This window comes from Benincasa hispida, chromosome 12 (genome assembly GCF_027475165.1).
Source record: "Benincasa hispida cultivar pf3 chromosome 12, pf3_genome.v1.1, whole genome shotgun sequence".
NCBI classification, from domain to species: Eukaryota; Viridiplantae; Streptophyta; class Magnoliopsida; order Cucurbitales; family Cucurbitaceae; genus Benincasa; species Benincasa hispida.
The window spans coordinates 12,574,851-12,585,551 of NC_143489.1; the positions used below are offsets into that span (position 1 = coordinate 12,574,851).

The 10,701-nt window shown below is 40.9% G+C and overlaps 1 non-coding gene across 1 annotated transcript; it reads left to right on the forward strand.

The window, feature by feature from the left end:
* Positions 1–6,978: 6,978 nt before the first annotated feature.
* Positions 6,979–7,085, forward strand: LOC120068620 (small nucleolar RNA R71). Its single transcript, XR_005479258.1, has one exon. It is a non-coding gene; the product is annotated as a small nucleolar RNA R71 (small nucleolar RNA).
* Positions 7,086–10,701: the final 3,616 nt, after the last annotated feature.

Consider the following 10,701-nt stretch of genomic DNA (forward strand, 5'->3'; position numbering starts at 1 on the left):
CTAAAGGGATATTTGGCACAATATAACACAAGATAATCGTAAGCAATGAACTTCCTAGGTTATGTTAACTTGGTTCTTCTCAACCCATTCGACTGGTTTAGCTACTCATGCAAGCTAAGAGAGTGAACATATGTAGAAATAGGACTTCCATTGTATAAATATAAAGATGAAGTACAAAATGACAATGTAAGTATAGAATAAAGATCCTGGTAGCAGTCTCTTGTTGTCCAGGCTTTTACACTGATTTTCTACTCGTGTTCGAAAGATAAACTCGCTCTCGCGAGGTCAGCCCACTCTCTGCTTCTACGCCTCAAATTTCTCTCTCGAGTTTCCCTGAGTGATCTCCGACATGACCACTCCTCTCTTGCTCCGCCTTAAAATGAAAGGAAAACTATGAACAAAGACGTGCGATCCGAACGTATGAATTTTCTAACTCGTGGAATGGTGAACCCCTTTTCGGAAGGATGCCTTTGGTATTTATAGAAAATCCAGGGTGAACGGCGGCTTCTCTCTCATGATTGCACAGATGGGACGACTTTAATCCTGATTGATGCGCCAAATATTTGTCACCGAAAAACTGAATGTACTTGTTATCGTTAGCGGCTGTCAACTTAATTCGGATTCGACTGTCATCAGCTTTCTGTCCCATCGCGATTAATTAGCCTTTCACCCATATGTGCCCACCATGTTGCGCCGACCAAGTTGCGGCAATCCTTCTTGAGCAAATGTTTGCGAACACGATCACCGCAAAGTCTTGCAATAATGCTGCCTCGACCAATGATTTCTTATGATCGCAATTTCCGCCTTGCATCATAGCATATTCTGCATAAAAATATAAAAATCAACTGTTCTAATGCGATGAATGCATGCGACCGCAATATTATGAATCTGATGCTTTTTGGACGCAATTTAACATGTTTTATCAACACAATCCAGCATTTTTTAAGAACTTAGCACTATGATAACGTGTATTTCTGCCCGTTATCACACCTTCAAATTTAAATAATGCTTGTCCTCAAGCATAAGCTGAAGATTTCTTTTAGCAAATCGACCGCAATGTTCTTTTCCTAAATTTCTCAAGGATACTTCATTCAAATCCTATATACCAAGGTTTCCTTAAGTCTTATTCAAGTCTCTTCGTAAAATATTTCTAAGACCTAGGGACTGCAAGAGACCTTCAAAAGGACTTTACTCATTTTCGAAACATCTTATGATTTATTTCAAAAAGATTTTTTTTTCACTAGGGTGTCAAATGATTTTATCCTTGCATATTTCTTGTCATTGTTATTTTTTTTCTGACCTTGCGTTAATTTGAGTGACTTGCCTTCGTTTTGGCTTACCTCCACGTATGTCACGCAGACATCCAACTACGAGCAATGCGCTCTTTCTCAGACTAAACTCATACCTACTTGGCAGTGGAGTTGCGGTCATTTATTTATGCGTTGATCCTGGTGACTTATTTTCATTTTGGCTTGCCTCCACGTGTGTCATGCGGACATCCAACTACGGGTAAGTGCCTTTCATAACTTAACTTTTATCAACATGGGTTTCCCATTGCGTTGACAGTGGAGTTGTTATTCTCAATTTTTTTTATTTGACAAAATAGCATGGTCGAAAATAAATACCTCACCCCCAAATTTAAAATGCGGCAATGTCCTGATTGCCAAAAGATTGAGATAAGTCATGCGATGTTCGTAGAATAAAGAGAGTTTGAAAGAAAGCTAGTAAACCCCTAACTTCTAGAAATATTTTATGAGGTGACTATCTTAAAGTTAAGATGACTCTAGTATATACAAAAGAAATAGAAGCATGTTTTTCATCACTGAAATCATACTTGGCAAAGAAACAACATGCGGTAACTTACTAAATTTATCTATGTCAAATGATTGCAGTAATCAAAGAGGATGCGGTGATAAAACTTTTAAAAACTAACGTGCGATATGATAGCGCAAAATTTGAAATAAAGATAAAGAAGAATACACCCCCAAATTTTGCGCTGTCGCCCCCATTGTGTATTGACGCATCCATCTTTGCAGCAATCTCTCTTTTTTGGATTTCGGTGACGGAGTAAGATAAGTGGCTTCTTCGCGTAACATCTCCGCAATCCAGCGCCTCGATCGTTGCAAGAAAAACAGAGTGAGGGTCAAATTATTTTAAACAAAACAAAATTTGTTATCGCAATCTCCCTTTTTTTTAAGATTAAAAATAGATAAAGCTGAAAAGAGATAGTGTAATGAAAATTCAGAATAGTCGAGAAAAGTTGAAGATTCCATGCTTCCCAAAACTTGCGTCCTTGATGGATTGCGAACGTCTGATAACGCAGGGACCACCTACTTCCTTCTTTATACAAAGTTATTTTAGTTCCACGAAGTCGACTTGGCGATGCCAACCTTCTCCATGATATGCCTTTACTCGTTGCCTATTAACTTTGAATATGTTGGTTCTGTCATCATTTGATAATTCAACCGTGCCATGCTGTCTAACAGGAAGAGCCGCAGACGTGAGTTGAAGAGTAAGACCCTCTGCACGACTTGGAGGTTTTTGCCGCATATGTGTTCGTCATGCCAGCGGTTGGTGTGCTCTTTATAAATATTCACGTTTTCATATAATCCTCCATTCTTCTAGCTCAACCAATTGTATTTTTCGTGCTTCTCCTGCTTTCTTCAAATCAAAGTTCAGCTTTTTTACCGCCCACAGTGCCTGATATTCTAGCTCCAAAGGCAAATGACACGCCTTACCAAATACCAACGCATATGGGGACATACCTATTGGTGATTTAAATGCAGTTCGGTATGCCCACAACGCATCTTCAAGCTTCGTTGCCTAATCTTTTCGCGAAGGCCTTACTACTTTCTCAAGTATCAGTTTAATTTCTTAATTGGACACCTCGGCCTGACCATTCGTCTGTGGATGGTATGTAGTGGCCACTTTATGGAGAATGTTGTATTTGCGCAGTAGCTCCTTGATATTATGGTTGACAAAATGGGACCCTTCATCATTTATGATGGCACGGGGAGTGCCAAAACGAGTGAAAATATGTTTCTTCAGGAATTGGGAGACGACCGCTGCATCACTTGCGGCGTATGCTATTGCCTCTACCCACTTGGATACATAATCGACGACTAATAAAATATAATGTTCACCATTCAAGGGAGGGAATGGTCCCATGAAATCAATCCCCCATACGTCGAAAAATTCAAACTCCAAGATGGTGTTCATTGGCATTGCATGTTTCCATGAAATGTTACCTGTGCGTTGGCACCGATCGCATTTCATGGTGTAGTCAGCTGCATCCTTAAACAATGTGGGCCAGAATAATCCACTTTGTAAAAACTTTAGCTGTGGTGTGCTGTCCTCCAAAGTGCCCACCATATGGTGAGTCATGACATTGTGATAATATGCGTTGTTGAGCAGCATTTGGTACGCATAATCGAAAAATATGGTCTGCCCCTCTTTTATACAGATTCATCTCATCCCAAAAACAATGTTTGAATTCATGTTTGAGCTTCCTCTGTTGGTGGTAGGTGTAATCTTCAGGAAATTGCTTGCAAACCAGATAATTGACTATGTCTGCATATCAGGGAAATTCTTCAATATGGATCAGCTGCTCATCTGGGAACACTACACTCACCTCAGACTCATTGCGGTCAACCTCCGGATTTTCCAGTCTAGACAAGTGATCTGCAACTTGGTTTTCTGTCCCCTTCATGTCAATTATTTCTATGTCAAATTCTTGAATGAGGAGAACCCATCTGATCAACCTCGGCTTTGCGTCCTTCTTTGTCATTAAGTACTTGATTTCCGAATGATCAGTATGGATGAGTACCTTTGTCCCCAGCAGATATGCTTGAAATTTTTCCAACGCAAAAATTACTGCCAGAAGCTCTTTCTCTGTGGTGGTATAATTTGTCTGAGTAGGATTTAATGTTTTACTCGCATATGGGATGGGGTGCAAGATTTTTTTTCTCTTTTGTGCCAAATCTGCTCCCATTGCATACCTGTTTGCATCACACATAATTTCAAAAAAAAGTGTCCAGTCAGGTGCAATTAACACTGGTGTGGTAATCAGCGCATTCTTCAAAACTCTGAATGTGTTAAGGCAGTTGTTGTCAAACTCAAATTTTTTGTCAACCTCTAACAACGCACTCAGTGGTCGTACTATTTTCGAAAAATCTTTGACAAAGCATTTGTTGAATCCAGCGTGCCCCAAGAAGCTTCGTACAGCCTTCACACTTATTGGAGGTGGAAGTTTTTCAATTGCTTCGATTTTTGCTTTGTCCACCTCCAATCCATCCCTAGAAACCTTGTCCCAACACTATGCCCTCCTTCACCATGAAATGGCATTTTTCCCAATTAAGCACCAGATTCGTCTCTTCGCATCTCTTCAGTATCTTCTCCAAGTTGGCTAGACAAACTTCATAAGTGTTCCCATAAACAGAGAAGTCGTCCATAAAGATTTCAACAGAGTTCTTAAGATAGTCTGAAAAGATGGCCATTATGCACCTTTGGAACGTGCTTGGCGCATTGCAGAGGCCAAAAGGCATGCGGCAAAAAGCGAAGGTCCCATATGGGCAGGTGAATATGGTCTTGTCTTGGTCTTTTGGAGCTATCATAATTTGGTTGCACCTGGCATAACCATCCAGAAAGCAGTAAAATCATTTCCAGTTAGACAGTCTAGCATTTGATCAATAAATGGTAGAGGGAAATGATCTTTCTTTGTGGCCGCATTCAGCTTGCGGTAATCCATGCAAACGCGTCACCCAGTGACGGTCCTTTGCGGTATTAATTCATTGTTTTCATTCAGGATTACCGTCATGCCACCCTTTTTCGGCACACACTGCACAGGGTTGACCCACATGCTATCTGCTATAGGATAGATAATGCTCGCATCTAACCATTTAATGACCTCCTTCTTGACGACCTCTTTCATCGCAGGGTTGAGTCTGCGCTGATGTTCGATTGTTGCTTTGTGGTCCTCTTCAAGACGAATGCGGTGCATACAATACGTTGGGCTAATTCCTCTAATGTCAATGAGCGTCCAACCAATTGCTCGCACATGTTTCCTTAGAATGCTCATCAATGCATTCTCCTAGTCTTCGTTGAGCTTAGAGGAAATGATAACTAGAAGCTTATCATTCTTCCCCAAAAATGCGTACTTTAAATGTTTCTGGTCCTACTAGGGAGGTTGCGTTGTTTTTCTTTCTTCTTTTTCTGTTGGCTCTTCTTCTTGATTTGCGATCATTTCTTCTTCCTTGTTTGTTTTTGTTATGATCGCATTATGGGCAGCAACAGATGCGCTGGCATCCTCTTCTTCATTCTCTTCATCAAACTTTTCTTCCTCAATCAAATTCTGGTCATCATCTGAGTCATGCAGGTCTTCTTTATACGGAAACTTCATGGCACGAATTATATTGAACTTGAGCTTCTGTCCATTGATGCTCAAAGTGATCTCTTCTTTATGCACAACAATCTGAGCATGACCTTTTGATAAAAATGGTCGCCCTAGAATGATGGGCACATCTTTGTTAGCCTCGTAGTCCAAAATGATGAAGTCGGCTGGTAGGATAAATTTGTCAATGGTTATCAACACATCTTTCACCTTTCCCTTTAGATGAACCAAAGATCTATCTGCCAGTTGGAGAGTCACCGTTGTGAGCATAAGTTGCCCCACATTTAGCTACCTAAAGATTGATGAGGCATCAAATTTATGCTGGCTCCAAGGTCACACAGGACTTGCCCGATGTACAGTCCTTCTATGGAGCAAGGTATAGTAAAGCTCCTAGGATCGCTCATCTTCGGTGGAATGATTGATTTTGAACTTTGAGTTAGCACCACTATGGGAAACTTACCAGCTCTCTTCTTTTTAGTTACCACATCCTTCAGAAATTTTGCGTAGGCAAGCATTTCCTCAATCGCTTCACTGAATGGAATATTAATATGTAATTGTTTTAACATAGACAAAAAGCGTTGGTACTGTACCTCTTCGTTCTTTTTCTTCCTTAGTCTCTGCAGGAAAAAGGGTAATTACACTTTCACGGTCCCTGTCTCAGTTGGCTTTGAGGTCGATGCAACCTCTAGTTCTACTGCTTCTTTTTCTCTTTCTTCTTCTTGCGTCACTGCAACTTCAGAATCTTCCGCAATGGGAGATGTCCGACTAAGCTCCTTCTTTTCTCCCTCCACAGTCTTCCCACTTCGCAATGTCACAACCTGACATTGCTCTTTACCTGATCCCCCCAGGTTGCATGGGTGTTTTGTTGAAATCGGAAAAACCTCTTGCGGTCTAGTCTTTAGCACACTCGCAATCTGGCCCATCTGTAATTCTAGATTGTGGATGGACGTAGCTTGACTTTGAAGCACAGTTTCGTTTTTCTCTATGTATTGCTTTAATAGGCTTTCCAGAGAAGAGGATTGTGGTGGTTGTGAGCTACTTGCTTGATTTCTTGTCTAACCGTTGTTGCGTGGGAAAAATTCTGGTGGCCCTTCTTTCTACACCACGGGATGGAAATTCTGTTGTTGATTCTTCCAAGCAAAATTGGGGTGGTTTCGCCACCCGAGGTTATAGGTATTCGAAAAGGGATTATTTTTTACAAAGTAAATAGATTGTGGATTTTGTGGGCAATCTTCCATCGCGTGCCCATCACCGGAAGTCGCACACCTTGTGGTGTTTTGACTGATTGCATTGATTTGCCCATTTTGTGGTGTTGGCTGCTGATCGCAATTCTCTGGATTAAGTTCATCATTTCGGTCATCTGATTTTGTAGTGAAGCAATAGCACCATTACTTGCATCATTGTCTTTGATTCTCAATCTCTGGTCATACTCTCTCCAATCTTCGTGGTTCTTAGAGATGCGATCCAAGATATTCTTTGCCTTATCATACATTTTATCAAGCAGACCACCAGTGGCTGCCGCATTAGTAGTGGTCTACGAAGCGGGATTCAAACCATGATAAAAAATTTCCATCTGAAGGCAGTCTGGCAAACCATTGTGTGGGCAATCCCTGACCAATCTTTTAAACCTCGCCCAAGCATCGCTGAGTGATTCGTCCATGTCTTGTTCAAAATTTGTAATGAGTTTCCTTTGTCTGGCATTCTCAACAGGTGGAAAATATTTCTTCATAAACTTCTCCACGACTTGTTCCCAAAAAGTGATCTCTCCCGGTTTGAGAGAATACACCCATTTTCTAGCCTGATCACAGAGAGAAAATGGAAACAAAGTTAGTCGAACTTTTTCTGAAGAGATGTTCGAGAACAAAAAAGTATTGCAGATTACAATAAAGCTTCGGAGGTGGGCGTGCGGGTCTTCACCACACCTTCCTCCGAATTTTTCTGTAGTCTGGATCATCTGCAGCATCACCGTCGGCTTTCGTCGAGGGCAGGCCTCATGATTCCTGGTGAGAAATCATAGAGGTTTGGCGATGCATAGTCCCTAATGGGCCTATTGCGATCTTTTGTCAGCAGGATTAGATTCGCCATGACATTGTTATCATTTGGTGCTCCGTTTCTAGGCTGCTCCGCCATCTCTTCTTTATCTGATTGTGGTTGTTGTTGGCGGTCTCTCAGTCTCCATCTAAACGCTCTCTGAATCTTTGAGTCGTAATTTGCCAGAGATTGAGAGTCTGCAAAGAAATCAGAAAAATTACCATTAGCACACTATTTTGCTGAAGTCCCTGACAACGGAGCCAAAAACTTAATGCTTTTTTTTATAAAGTGAAATTATGGATGATATGCGATGGTGAATTTACGTTGAGCACTCAAGTTTCCTCAGCAGAATCTAAGTGTAAACTCCACTGAGTTTCTTGGTAAGTCCAAGGTCGAACTCAGGGACTTGTGAAAACAGGTTGCATCGGTAATTTTTAGGAAAACCTTGCGATAACCAAATAAATAAATAGTTGTTGAGGTTGTTGTTTGCGATGATAAAAAAAATAACAAATGCGGCGGAGTTTAAAAAGAGTTGGTAAGATATGATGAGTATGCGGTGAATGGGTTGAGAAGGGTTTCGGCTAACACTTCCTAGGATGCGTTCATGCTTTGCGATCATGCAACATGCATACAATAGTAAACTATCTCTCAATGCGAATGCTATGACTTCTAATGCTAGAACGCATGCGATATATGCGATAAGTCTATAAGACCTACACATAAGCCTCTATTTTTATTTATGCGATGACAGAATAACACACACACAAATAAGGCGACCACATAATATCATTCCTATCTCTAGGATGCATGCGATGCAGGTTGACAAACAGAGCTTATCTCTAAGTCCCTATCTCTTGTTTATGCAGTTCTAATCTTGCTCTTTCGAGTCTAGGTTCTTTCTTCAGACTCTCTCTCGAGTAGCTCTAAAGGGGCATTTGGCACAACATAACACAAGATAATCGTAAGCAATGAACTTCCTAGGTTATGTTAGCTTGGTTCTTCTCAACCCATTCGATTGGTTTAGCTACTCATGCAAGCTAAGAAAGTGAACAGATGTAGAAATAGGATTTCCATTGTATAAATATAAAGATGAAGTACAAAATGACAATGTAAGTATAGAATAAAGATCCTGTAGCAATCTCTTGATGTCCAGGCTTTTACACTGATTTTCTACTTGTGTTCGAAAGATAAACTCGCTCTCGCGAGGGTCGGCTCGCTCTCTGCTTCTATGCCCCAAGGTTCTCTCTCGAGTTGCCCTGAGCGATCTCCGCCGTTACCACTCCTCTCTTTCTCCGCCTTAAAATGAAAGGAAAACTATGAACAAAGATGTGCGATCCGAATAGTTGAATTTTCTAACTCGTGGAATGGTGAACCTCTTTTCTGAAGGATGCCTTTGGTATTTATAGAACATTCAGGGTGAACGGCGGCTTCTCTCTCATGATTGCACAGATGGGACGACTTTAATCCTGATTGATGCGTCGAATATTTGTCACTGAAAAGTGAATGTACTTGTTATTGTTAGCGACTGTCAACTTAATTCGGATTCGACTGTCATCAGCTTTCTTTCCCATCGCGATTAATTAGCCTTTCACCCAGATGCGCCTACCATGTTGCACCGACCAAGTTGCGACAATCCTTCTTGAGCAAATGTTTGCGAACACGATCACCGCAAAGCCTTGCAGTAATGCTGCATTCGACCAATGATTTCCTTTGATCATAATTTTCGCCTTGCATCATTGCATATTCTGCACAAAAATACAAAAATCTACTGTTCTAATGCGATGAATGCATGCAACCGTAATATTATGAATTTGATGCTATTGGATGCAATTTAACATGTTTTATCAATGCAATCCAGCATTGTTTAAGAACTTAGCACTATGATAACATGCATTTATGCCCGTTATCACCACTCCCACTTCTAGATTACTAGCATTTCACATGATCTTGAACGGACGTCCCATATTGAAGGTTGCAAAATTGAGGTGGTGGTCAGCTTCTCTTTCAAAATGTCAAAGGCATCCTGCCATTCCTTATCAAAATTAAATGGAATATCCTTCTACAGCAATGTTGATAGCGGTGGTGCTAACTTCGAAAAGTCCTTGACAAAACGCCCGTAGAAAGCTGCGCTACCAAGAAAAGAATGAATCTCCCTAACACATGTAGGATAGGGGAGGTTAGCAATAACATCTATCTTAGCTTTGTCTACCTTAATCCCCCTTGCAAAAACTAGATGCCCCAAAACAATCACATGATGACATTTTTCATAATTCAATACCAGGTTAGCCTCAATGCAACATTTTAATACTAAGCTAAGATTATGCAAACAATCCTCAAAAGACTCTCCATAAGCCGTAAAATCGTCTATAAACATCTCTATGCACTTTTGTATAAAATACGAAAATATTCTCATCATACACCTTTGGAACGTACCTGGGGCGTTGCAAATGGCATCCTCCTGAAGGCGTAGGTGAACATGGTCTTTTCCTGGTTTTCTTGTGTGATGGGGATTTGGTAGAATCCAGAGAACCCATCAAGAAAATAAAAGAATGTTTTTTGGGCAAGTCGTTCCACCATTTGATCCAGAAAAAGTATAGGAAAGTGATCTTTCTTGGTTACCTCGTTGAGTTTCAGAAATAGATGCACATTCTCCACCCGTCTTGTATGCGCATCGGCACCATCTCACCCTTGTCGTTCTCTACAATTGTCATGTCGGCCTTTTTTGGAACTGCATGAATAGGACTTACCCATTTACTATCAGGAACTGGGTAAATAATTTCGGCTTCATTGAGCTTGTTAATTTCCTTGAGAACGGCATCTTTTAAGTTGGGGTTGAGCCTTCTGAGGGGTTGAACTGTGGGCTTGGCTCCTTCCTCTAGAGTAATCTTATGCATACAGAGGGAAGGGCTCACTCCCTTGCGATCATCTAGAGTCCACCCAATGGCCTTCTTGTAAGTCTTCAGGGTCTCAACTAAGGATTCCTCTTTGGCAGGTGTCAACTCCTTAGAGATTATAACTGGAAGGGTGTTCCCTTCGCCCAGGTACATATATTTCAAGTGGCTAGGGAGAGCCTTCCGCTCAGTCCTTTGTACCTGCAAATCAAGAATATCAAAGTCATAAGAAGGTTCCTCTAAGTTGTTAACCTCAACAACAGAAAGAGATAAATCATGCGAGTCATGCAAGTCTAAGTTAATACATGGACCAATCAACATGTTAGAATTATTATCACCATCATGCAACACAATATCATCTATAAAATCATGCGCCTCAATCAAACACAA